We start from the raw sequence: 12500 nt of genomic DNA, 5'->3' as shown, positions 1-12500 counted from the left end.
CTCTGCGTCTCTCTCTCTCTCTCTCTCTCTGCGTCTCACTCTCTCTCTCTCTGCGTCTCTGTCTGTCTGTCTCTCTCTCTGCGTCTCTGTCTGTCTGTCTGTCTGTCTGTCTGTCTGTCTGTCTCTCTCTCTCTCTCTCTGTCTGTCTGTCTGTCTGTCTGTCTGTCTGTCTGTCTGTCTGTCTGTCTGTCTGTCTGTCTGTCTGTCTGTCTCGCTCTCTCTCTCTCTCTCTCTCTCTCTCTCTCTCTCTCTCTCTCTCTCTGCTCTCTCTCTGTCTCTCTCTCTCTCTCTGCGTCTCTCTCTGTCTCTCTCTCTCTCTCTGCGTCTCTCTCTCTCTCTCTGCGTCTCTCTCTCTCTCTGCGTCTCTCTCTCTCTGCGTCTCTCTCTCTCTCTGCGTTTCTCTCTCTCTCTCGTCTCACTCTCTCTCTCTCTCTGCGTCTCTCTCTCTCTCTGCGTCTCTCTCTCTCTGTCTCTCTCTCTCTCTCTCTCTCTCTCTCTCTCTCTCTCTCTCTCTCTCTCTGCGTCTCACTCTCTCTCTCTGCGTCTCTCTCGCTCGCTCTCTCTCTCTGCGTCTCTCTCTCTCTCTCTCTCTCTCTCTCTCTCTCTCTCTCTCTCTCTCTCTGCTCTCTCTCACTCTCTCTCTCTGCGTCTCTCTCGCTCTCTCTCTCTGCGTCTCTCTCTCTCTGTCTCTCTCTCTCTCTCTCTCTCTCTCTCTCTCTCTCTCTCTCTCTGCGTCTCACTCTCTCTCTCTGCGTCTCTCTCTCTCTCTCTCTGCGTCTCTCTCTCTCCCCTCTCTCTCTCTCTCTCTCTGCCTCTCTCTCTCTCTCTCTCTTTATGTCCAGTTAACTTCCTGTGATATTATATTAATTTCGTAAATTAGATAATTTCCCATGAGAGGAGAAATGTGACGGTGTAATGTGGTAGAATGGGTGAGCTGAGTAGTTTTTGTCAGGTTGTGCTGATGCACGCACACACACGCACGCACATGCACACACACACACACACACACACACACCTCGTACAGTCGTAATGTTTGTCGCTGATCGACTCAAATTTCTTGCTGATACCAACACATAGAAATGTACCTCAGCCAAGTGTCAGCACATCGCTGGTACTCTCACACACGCACTCTGCCAGAGGCTGGTTTATCAAGCTCAGCTAACAAGTTTATCAACAGGCCTGAATACAGCATATCCTACATATTAATATACAGATTCCTTTGATGTTATAGGTGTGTATATATCGCTCCTTTGCCTTTCAGCTAATATCAAAACCGTAAGTATGGGTTCAATTGAGGACAGGGGGTGGATGATCCAATTGGAAGCAGTGGACAATTGGAAGCTGGGGATGATTGGAAGCTGGGGATGATTGGAAGCTGGGGATGATTGGAAGCTGGGGATGATTGGAAGCTGGGGATGATTGGAAGCTGGGGATGATTGGAAGCTGGGGATGATTGGAAGCTGGGGATGATTGGGTGGCCATGATGGATCGAGGGCCAGAGTGGCAATACAGCCAGGACACCGGGGGTTAATACCTCTACTCTTGCGATAAGTCCCATGTGATCTTTAAGTGACAACAGACAGTCAGGATACCCGTTTAACGTCCCATCCGAAAGACAGCACCTTACACAGGGCAATGTCCCCAATCACTGCCCTGGGATATATATATTTTTTATACCAGAGGATAAAGTGCCTCCTACTGGCGCTCCAACACCACTTCCAGCAGCATCTGTCCGCCCATCCAGGAACCAACCAGGAACAACCCTGCGTAGCTTCAGAGGCAAGCCAGCAGTGGGATGCAGGGTGGTAATTGACACATAGAATGTAATGTTATTATAAAAATATTGACAAGCTCACCTAACCCTGGCTTCCTGTCCACATCCCTAACCCTAGCTTCCTGTCCACATCCCTAACCCTAGCTTCCTGTCCACATCCCTAACCCTAGCTTCCTGTCCACATCCCTAACCCTAGCTTCCTGTCCACATCCCTAACCCTAGCTTCCTGTCCACATCCCTAACCCTAGCTTCCTGTCCATATCCCTAACCCTAGCATCATGTCCATATCCCTAACCCTAGCCTCATGTCCACATCCCTAACCCTAGCTTCCTGTCCATATCCTAACCCTAGCCTCATGTCCACATCCCTAACCCTAGCTTCCTGTCCATATCCCTAACCCTAGCTTCCTGTCCACATCCCTAACCCTAGCCTCATGTCCACATCCCTAACCCTAGCCTCATGTCCACATCCCTAACCCTAGCTTCCTGTCCACATCCTAACCCTAGCTTCCTGTCCACATCCCTAACCCTAGCTTCCTGTCCACATCCTAACCCTAGCTTCCTGTCCACATCCCTAACCCTAGCTTCCTGTCCATATCCTAACCCTAGCTTCCTGTCCACATCCCTAACCCTAGCTTCCTGTCCATATCCCTAACCCTAGCCTCATGTCCACATCCCTAACCCTAGCCTCATGTCCACATCCCTAACCCTAGCCTCATGTCCACATCCCTAACCCTAGCCTCATGTCCACATCCCTAACCCTAGCTTCCTGTCCACATCCCTAACCCTAGCTTCATGTCCACATCCCTAACCCTAGCCTCATGTCCATATCCTAACCCTAGCCTCATGTCCACATCCCTAACCCTAGCCTCATGTCCATATCCTAACCCTAGCCTCATGTCCACATCCCTAACCCTAGCCTCATGTCCACATCCCTAACCCTAGCCTCATGTCCACATCCTAACCCTAGCCTCATGTCCACATCCCTAACCCTAGCTTCCTGTCCACATCCCTAACCCTAGCTTCCTGTCCACATCCCTAACCCTAGCCTCATGTCCACATCCCTAACCCTAGCCCCATGTCCACATCCCTAACCCTAGCCTCATGTCCACATCCTAACCCTAGCCTCATGTCCACATCCCTAACCCTAGCCTCATGTCCACATCCCTAACCCTAGCCTCATGTCCACATCCCTAACCCTAGCCTCATGTCCATATCCTAACCCTAGCCTCATGTCCACATCCCTAACCCTAGCCTCATGTCCACATCCCTAACCCTAGCCTCATGTCCACATCCCTAACCCTAGCCTCATGTCCACATCCTAACCCTAGCCTCATGTCCACATCCCTAACCCTAGCTTCCTGTCCACATCCCTAACCCTAGCTTCCTGTCCACATCCCTAACCCTAGCCTCATGTCCACATCCTAACCCTAGCCTCATGTCCACATCCCTAACCCTAGCTTCCTGTCCACATCCCTAACCCTAGCTTCCTGTCCACATCCCTAACCCTAGCCTCCTGTCCATATCCCTAACCCTAGCCTCCTGTCCACATCCCTAACCCTAGCTTCCTGTCCACATCCCTAACCCTAGCTTCCTGTCCATATCCCTAACCCTAGCCTCCTGTCCACATCCCTAACCCTAGCCTCATGTCCACATCCCTAACCCTAGCCTCATGTCCACATCCTAACCCTAGCCTCATGTCCACATCCCTAACCCTAGCTTCCTGTCCACATCCCTAACCCTAGCTTCCTGTCCACATCCCTAACCCTAGCCTCATGTCCACATCCCTAACCCTAGCTTCCTGTCCATATCCCTAACCCTAGCCTCATGTCCACATCCCTAACCCTAGCCTCATGTCCACATCCTAACCCTAGCCTCATGTCCACATCCCTAACCCTAGCTTCCTGTCCAAATCCCTAACCCTAGCTTCCTGTCCATATCCTAACCCTAGCCTCATGTCCACATCCCTAACCCTAGCTTCCTGTCCATATCCCTAACCCTAGCCTCATGTCCATATCCTAACCCTAGCTTCCTGTCCATATCCCTAACCCTAGCCTCATGTCCACATCCCTAACCCTAGCCTCATGTCCACATCCCTAACCCTAGCCTCATGTCCACATCCCTAACCCTAGCCTCATGTCCACATCCCTAACCCTAGCCTCATGTCCACATCCCTAACCCTAGCTTCCTGTCCATATCCTAACCCTAGCCTCATGTCCACATCCCTAACCCTAGCTTCCTGTCCATATCCCTAACCCTAGCCTCATGTCCACATCCCTAACCCTAGCCTCATGTCCATATCCCTAACCCTAGCCTCATGTCCACATCCCTAACCCTAGCTTCCTGTCCATATCCCTAACCCTAGCCTCATGTCCACATCCCTAACCCTAGCCTCATGTCCATATCCCTAACCCTAGCCTCATGTCCACATCCCTAACCCTAGCTTCCTGTCCATATTCTAACCCTAGCCTCATGTCCACATCCCTAACCCTAGCTTCCTGTCCATATCCTAACCCTAGCCTCATGTCCACATCCCTAACCCTAGCTTCCTGTCCATATCCTAACCCTAGCTTCCTGTCCACATCCCTAACCCTAGCCTCATGTCCACATCCCTAACCCTAGCCTCATGTCCACATCCCTAACCCTAGCTTCCTGTCCATATCCTAACCCTAGCTTCCTGTCCACATCCCTAACCCTAGCCTCATGTCCACATCCCTAACCCTAGCCTCATGTCCACATCCCTAACCCTAGCTTCCTGTCCATATCCTAACCCTAGCTTCCTGTCCACATCCCTAACCCTAGCCTCATGTCCACATCCCTAACCCTAGCCTCATGTCCACATCCCTAACCCTGGCTTCCTGTCCATATCCTAACCCTAGCCTCATGTCCACATCCCTAACCCTAGCCTCATGTCCACATCCCTAACCCTAGCCTCATGTCCACATCCCTAACCCTAGCTTCCTGTCCATATCCTAACCCTAGCTTCCTGTCCATATCCTAACCCTAGCCTCATGTCCACATCCCTAACCCTAGCTTCCTGTCCATATCCTAACCCTAGCCTCATGTCCACATCCCTAACCCTAGCTTCCTGTCCATATCCTAACCCTAGCCTCATGTCCACATCCCTAACCCTAGCCTCATGTCCACATCCCTAACCCTAGCTTCCTGTCCATATCCTAACCCTAGCTTCCTGTCCATATCCTAACCCTAGCCTCATGTCCACATCCCTAACCCTAGCCTCATGTCCACATCCCTAACCCTAGCTTCCTGTCCACATCCCTAACCCTAGCTTCCTGTCCATATCCTAACCCTAGCCTCATGTCCACATCCCTAACCCTAGCTTCCTGTCCATATCCCTAACCCTAGCCTCATGTCCATATCCTAACCCTAGCTTCCTGTCCATATCCCTAACCCTAGCCTCATGTCCACATCCCTAACCCTAGCCTCATGTCCACATCCCTAACCCTAGCCTCATGTCCACATCCCTAACCCTAGCCTCATGTCCACATCCCTAACCCTAGCCTCATGTCCACATCCCTAACCCTAGCTTCCTGTCCATATCCTAACCCTAGCCTCATGTCCACATCCCTAACCCTAGCTTCCTGTCCATATCCCTAACCCTAGCCTCATGTCCACATCCCTAACCCTAGCCTCATGTCCATATCCCTAACCCTAGCCTCATGTCCACATCCCTAACCCTAGCTTCCTGTCCATATCCCTAACCCTAGCCTCATGTCCACATCCCTAACCCTAGCCTCATGTCCATATCCCTAACCCTAGCCTCATGTCCATATCCTAACCCTAGCTTCCTGTCCATATCCCTAACCCTAGCCTCATGTCCACATCCCTAACCCTAGCCTCATGTCCACATCCCTAACCCTAGCCTCATGTCCACATCCCTAACCCTAGCCTCATGTCCACATCCCTAACCCTAGCCTCATGTCCACATCCCTAACCCTAGCTTCCTGTCCATATCCTAACCCTAGCCTCATGTCCACATCCCTAACCCTAGCTTCCTGTCCATATCCCTAACCCTAGCCTCATGTCCACATCCCTAACCCTAGCCTCATGTCCATATCCCTAACCCTAGCCTCATGTCCACATCCCTAACCCTAGCTTCCTGTCCATATCCCTAACCCTAGCCTCATGTCCACATCCCTAACCCTAGCCTCATGTCCATATCCCTAACCCTAGCCTCATGTCCACATCCCTAACCCTAGCTTCCTGTCCATATTCTAACCCTAGCCTCATGTCCACATCCCTAACCCTAGCTTCCTGTCCATATCCTAACCCTAGCCTCATGTCCACATCCCTAACCCTAGCTTCCTGTCCATATCCTAACCCTAGCTTCCTGTCCACATCCCTAACCCTAGCCTCATGTCCACATCCCTAACCCTAGCCTCATGTCCACATCCCTAACCCTAGCTTCCTGTCCATATCCTAACCCTAGCTTCCTGTCCACATCCCTAACCCTAGCCTCATGTCCACATCCCTAACCCTAGCCTCATGTCCACATCCCTAACCCTGGCTTCCTGTCCATATCCTAACCCTAGCCTCATGTCCACATCCCTAACCCTAGCCGCATGTCCACATCCCTAACCCTAGCCTCATGTCCACATCCCTAACCCTAGCTTCCTGTCCATATCCTAACCCTAGCCTCATGTCCACATCCCTAACCCTAGCTTCCTGTCCATATCCTAACCCTAGCTTCCTGTCCACATCCCTAACCCTAGCCTCATGTCCACATCCCTAACCCTAGCCTCATGTCCACATCCCTAACCCTGGCTTCCTGTCCATATCCTAACCCTAACCTCATAGCCTCATGTCCACATCCCTAACCCTAGCCTCATGTCCACATCCTAACCCTAGCCTCATGTCCACATCCCTAACCCTAGCTTCCTGTCCATATCCTAACCCTAGCTTCCTGTCCATATCCTAACCCTAGCCTCACCATATCCTAACCCTAGCCTCATGTCCACATCCCTAACCCTAGCTTCCTGTCCATATCCTAACCCTAGCCTCATGTCCACATCCCTAACCCTAGCTTCCTGTCCATATCCTAACCCTAGCCTCATGTCCACATCCCTAACCCTAGCTTCCTGTCCATATCCTAACCCTAGCCTCATGTCCATATCCTAACCCCCTAGCTTCCTGTCCATATCCTAACCCACATCCCTAACCCTAGCCTCATGTCCACATCCCTCCTGTCCATATCCTAACCCTAGCTGGCTTCCTGTCCATATCCTAACCCTCCCTAACCCCCTAGCTTCCTGTCCATATCCTAACCCTAGCCTCCCACATCCCTAACCCTCATGTCCACATCCCTCCTTCCTGTCCATATCCTAACCCTAGCTTCCTGTCCATATCCTAACCCTAGCTTCCTGTCCATATCCTAACCCTAGCTTCCTGTCCATATCCTAACCCTAGCCCGTGTAGTCTCCTTCTTTTTGTATTCTTTATTTAACATGGCAAGAACAAATTCTTATTTACAATGACGGCCCTACCCTGGGCTAACCTGGACGACGCTGGGCCAATTGGGGGCGGCAGGTAGCCTGGTGGTTAGAGCGTTGGGCCTGTAACCTGAAAGGTTGCTGGATTGAATCCCCTGAGCTGACAAGGTAAAAAATCTGTCCCACTGTTCCCCGGTAGGCCATCATTGAAAGTAAGAATTTGTTCTTAACTGTAGGCTGTCTCATCGTTGTCTGCTGTTGTGTCGTCAGCAAATTTAATGATGGTGTTGGAGTCATGCTTGGCCACGCAGTCATGTGTGAACAGGGAGTACAGGAGGGGACTAACCACGCACCCCTGAGGGGCCCCGGTGTTGAGGATCAGATGTGTTTTTGCCTACCCTTACAACCTGGGGGTGGCCCATAAGGAAGTCCAGGATCTAGTGGTAGAAGGTGTATGTGTGTGCAAACCAGTCACTGGTGACACATCATACTGTAGAGGGAAACGGGAGGGGAGAGAATTGTACTTATTTATTTATTTATCCGTTATTTTACCAGGTAAGTTGACTAAGATCACGTTCTCATTTACAGCAATGACCTGGGGAATAGTTACAGGGGAGAGGAGGGGGATGAATGAGCCAATTGTAAACTGGAGATTATTAGGTCACCGTGATGGTATGAGGGCCAGATTGGGAATTTAGCCAGGACACCGGGGTTAACACCCCTACTCTTACGATAAGTGCCATGGGATCTTTGATGACCTCAGAGAGTCAGGACACCCGAGAGAAGAGAAACGAGAGGAGAGAAAAGAGAAGCTGTGTAGAGGGAAACGGGAGGGTAGAAAAGAGAAGCTGTGTAGAGGGAAATGGGAGGGGAGAGAAGAGAATCTGTGTAGAGGGAAACGAGGAGAGAAAAGAGAAGCTGTGTAGAGGGAAACGAGGAGAGAAAAGAGAAGCTGTGTAGAGGGAAACGTGAGGAGAGAAAAGAGAAGCTGTGTAGAGGGGAACGAGAGGAGAGAGAAGAGAAGCTGTGTTTTTTTGGGGGGGCTTTCCTGTTTTGTATGTTATTTTGTCATTAATACATGTCACATATCAGTTTGCAAACAATGTAAAAAATATATGTAATTGAGTTAATAAAGCTGTTGTGGAACCTGTATCCTAGACAGGATAAAGATGCATACAAACACGGTCTCTTTTCTTTCCTTTTCTTTTTTTTTGAGTAAAGCAGCACCCAAATACAAGTGTTTCAGCCCAGCTCAGTGCTTCCTGTGCTGGCGGTGCTAACCAGCTGAAAAGATGGAGCGTTGCGCCGTGATTGGCTCTGTGTTCTGTCACTCATGGGGACACTACGTCACCACCAAGTCTAAGGGTAGTGCTAAAGAATTCAAGCCCCCTGGGCGCTGCCAAGAAGGCTCAAGGTCATTGACGACGACAGAAAAAATGATGTCAAATCACATTATATTTGATTGGACTGATCATGTCAACATCATACTTTGAAAATCTTAGCTAGCAGTCATAATTATGAATCAAGTCGACAATCTACTGGAAAATCATTTTAAATTCTTAAGGCTAAGGGCACTATTTTCACATCCGGATGAAATGTGTGCCCAAAGTAAACTGCCTGCTACTCAGGCCCAAAAGCTAGGATATGCATATAATTTGGATAGAAACCACTCTAAAGATGCTAAAACTGTTCAAATGATGTCTATGAGTATAACTTAACTTATTTGGCAGGCGAAACCCCGAGAACAAACCATCCAGGGAAGAAAAATGGAGGTCTCTCTCTTTTCAATGGATTTTCTACGTGGATCTAGATTTTGAAGGCACTTGCTTGCAGTTCCTATCGCTTCCACTAGATGTCAACAGTCTTTAGAAATTGGTTGAGGTTTTTCCTTTGAGAAATGAATAAGTAGCCATTTCCTATCTGGGTGGATAGCCAAGTGGATTGTTGTGGTTGGGGCACGCGACCTGAAAGCTTGCCCCACTTTGTTTTCGTCTGGTATGGAACACAGTTTATTCAGTCTTAAATTTGATTGATTATTTACATTTAAAAATACCTAAAGTTGTATTAGAAAAGTTGTTTGAAATGTTTGGATCAAGTTTACAGGTAACTTATTAGATACTTTGGAGTTATGTTGCGCGAGTTGGAACCAGTGTATTTTCTGAATCAAACACACCAAATAAATGAACATTTTGGAAATATACGAATTTATCGAACAAAAGGACAGTTTGTGATGTTTCTGGGACATATTGGAGTGCCAACAGAAGAAGATCTTCAAAGGTAAGGCATGAATTATATCGTTATTTCTGACTTTTGTGTCGCGCCTGGTGGGTTGAATTATGATTTTCATGTGTTTGTTTGATGGGGTGCTGTCCTCAAATAATAGCATGGTTTTCTTTCGCCGTAAAGCCTTTTTGAAATCTGACACCGTGGTTGGATTAACAAGAAGTTCATCTTTAAACCGATGTGTAACACTTGTATGATTTACAAATTATTATTCGGAGTATTTCTGTTGGGCGCGCTGCTATTTCACTGGGTGTTGTCAAATGGGATTGACGTGAGAAGGGATCACTAAGAAGTTCATCCTTATTCACATGAAAATAAATAATGAAGAGAAATTATAGATAAAACATATCGGTGCTCATCGGTCATTGTACTGATGAGTTGGAAATCACAAATTCAGCAATGATTTGGGTCTATTTTCCTAGTTTAAAATGATAAACATTCAACATTGGCCATGCTGTCAATGAAGCATAATTTGTGCAGCGCTCAAAACAACTGTTAACTTGGAACTGCAAAATCTGATTTTAGTGAGTTCAAGACAACTGGGAACTCGGGGAAAATGAGCTGCGGCTGAGAAAATACATTTTGAACTTTCATTCAACTCGGTATTGTACATTCGGAACTCGGGCCTCTTTCTAGAACTACAACCTGAAGATCACTGACATCATCATGATTCAACCTTGTTTTTTTCCAGAGTTCCCAGGTGTCTTGAAAGCACCATAAATCCAGAGAATGCCAGACTTTGATGACAAAGTTAGATGACAAAAATTTGCAAAAGAAGGACCGTCGCGCCACCTTCCTGTTCAAGTGAGCACAGCACAACAAGGTGAGTCCAAAAATGCATAAATTATGTAATATGCCAGGGAGATATGTAGACTGTGGCTAATAAAGTAATACTAAAGAAATATTAAAGAAATATAATCATTGAATATTGTAAGAGCTTTAACTGTCTCCTTATATGCCCCTTTATTTATCCTACAGTTATGACTTGGTGTACAGGGAGAACACTGGAAGAACGGCCCATGTTCTGAATTCTGTCACTGTACATTTCAAAAGTGCTGAATAAATAGTTACATTGACTACGTCCGTCCTAGCTCGCTCATTAATGTCTTAATCTAAATTACGGATTGTCTCTTATCCGCTTGTCGTCCCCTTATGCCATAGTTTGTACATCTCAGTTGTCAGTAGAAAACACATTTGTTTAAGCCAGACAAGGTTCTGCTGATAGCCAGGTGTAGCAGTGGTAAGGTGTTGGGACTCTGCTGATAGCCAAGTGTAACAGTGGTAAGGTGTTGGGACTCTGCTGATAGCCAGGTGTAACAGTGGTAAGGTGTTGGGACTCTGCTGATAGCCAGGTGTAGTAGTGGTAAGATGTTGGGACTCTGCTGATAGCCAGGTGTAGCAGTGGTAAGGTGTTGGTTTAGTGTTGGGACTCTGCTGATAGCCAGGTGTAACAGTGGTAAGGTGTTGGTTTAGTGTTGGGACTCGGCTGATAGCCAGGTGTAGTAGTGGTAAGGTGTTGGGACTCTGCTGATAGCCAGGTGTAACAGTGGTAAGGTGTTGGGACTCTGCTAATAGCCAGGTGTAACAGTGGTAAGGTGTTGGGACTCTGCTGATAGCCAGGTGTAGTAGTGGTAAGATGTTGGGACTCTGCTGATAGCCAGGTGTAGCAGCGGTAAGGTGTTGGGACTCTGCTGATAGCCAGGTGTAGCAGTGGTAAGGTGTTTGGACTCTTTACATCGTCCCTAACACCGTTTAGTGTTGGGACTCTGCTGATAGCCAGGTGTAGCAGTGGTAAGGTGTTGGTTTAGTGTTGGGACTCTACTGATAGCCAGGTGTAGTAGTGGTAAGGTGTTGGGACTCTGCTGATAGCCAGGTGTAGCAGTGGTAAGGTGTTGGGACTCTGCTGATAGCCAGGTGTAGTAGTGGTAAGGTGCTGGGACTCTGCTGATAACCAGGTGTAACAGTGGTAAGGTGTTGGGACTCTGCTGATAACCAAGTGTAACAGTGGTAAGATGTTGGGACTCTGCTGATAGCCAGGTGTAACAGTGGTAAGGTGTTGGGACTCTGCTGATAACCAAGTGTAACAGTGGTAAGGTGTTGGGACTCTGCTGATAGCCAGGTGTAGTAGTGGTAAGGTGTTGGGACTCTGCTGATAGCCAGGTGTAGTAGTGGTAAGGTGTTGGTTTAGTGTTGGGACTCTGCTGATAGCCAGGTGTATTAGTGGTAAGGTGTTGGTTTAGTGTTGGGACTCTGCTGATAGCCAGGTGTAGTAGTGGTAAGGTTTTGGTTTAGTGTTGGGACTCTGCTGATAGCCAGGTGTAGTAGTGGTAAGATGTTGGGACTCTGCTGATAGCCAGGTGTAGCAGCGGTAAGGTGTTGGGACTCTGCTGATAGCCAGGTGTAGCAGTGGTAAGGTGTTGGGACTCTGCTGATAGCCAGGTGTAGTAGTGGTAATGTGTTGGGACTCTGCTGATAGCCAGGTGTAGTAGTGGTAAGGTGTTGGGACTCTGCTGATAGCCAGGTGTAGTAGTGGTAAGATGTTGGGACTCTGCTGATAACCAAGTGTAGTAGTGGTAAGGTGTTGGGACTCTGCTGATAGCCAGGTGTAGCAGTGGTAAGGTGTTGGGACTCTGCTGATAGCCAGGTGTAGCAGTGGTAAGGTGTTGGGACTCTGCTGATAGCCAGGTGTAGTAGTGGTAAGATGTTGGGACTCTGCTGATAACCAAGTGTAGTAGTGGTAAGGTGTTGGGACTCTGCTGATAGCCAGGTGTAGCAGTGGTAAGGTGTTGGGACTCTGCTGATAACCAAGTGTAACAGTGGTAAGATGTTGGGACTCTGCTGATAGCCAGGTGTAACAGTGGTAAGGTGTTGGGACTCTGCTGATAGCCAGGTGTAGTAGTGGTAAGGTGTTGGGACTCTGCTGATAGCCAGGTGTAGTAGTGGTAAGGTGTTGGTTTAGTGTTGGAACTCTGCTGATAGCCAGGTGTATTAGTG

Source organism: Oncorhynchus nerka, linkage group LG12 (assembly GCF_034236695.1).
Source record: "Oncorhynchus nerka isolate Pitt River linkage group LG12, Oner_Uvic_2.0, whole genome shotgun sequence".
Classification (NCBI taxonomy): Eukaryota; Metazoa; Chordata; class Actinopteri; order Salmoniformes; family Salmonidae; genus Oncorhynchus; species Oncorhynchus nerka.
The sequence above is the reverse complement of the archived record's forward strand: the minus strand, read 5'-3'. Positions refer to the sequence as shown.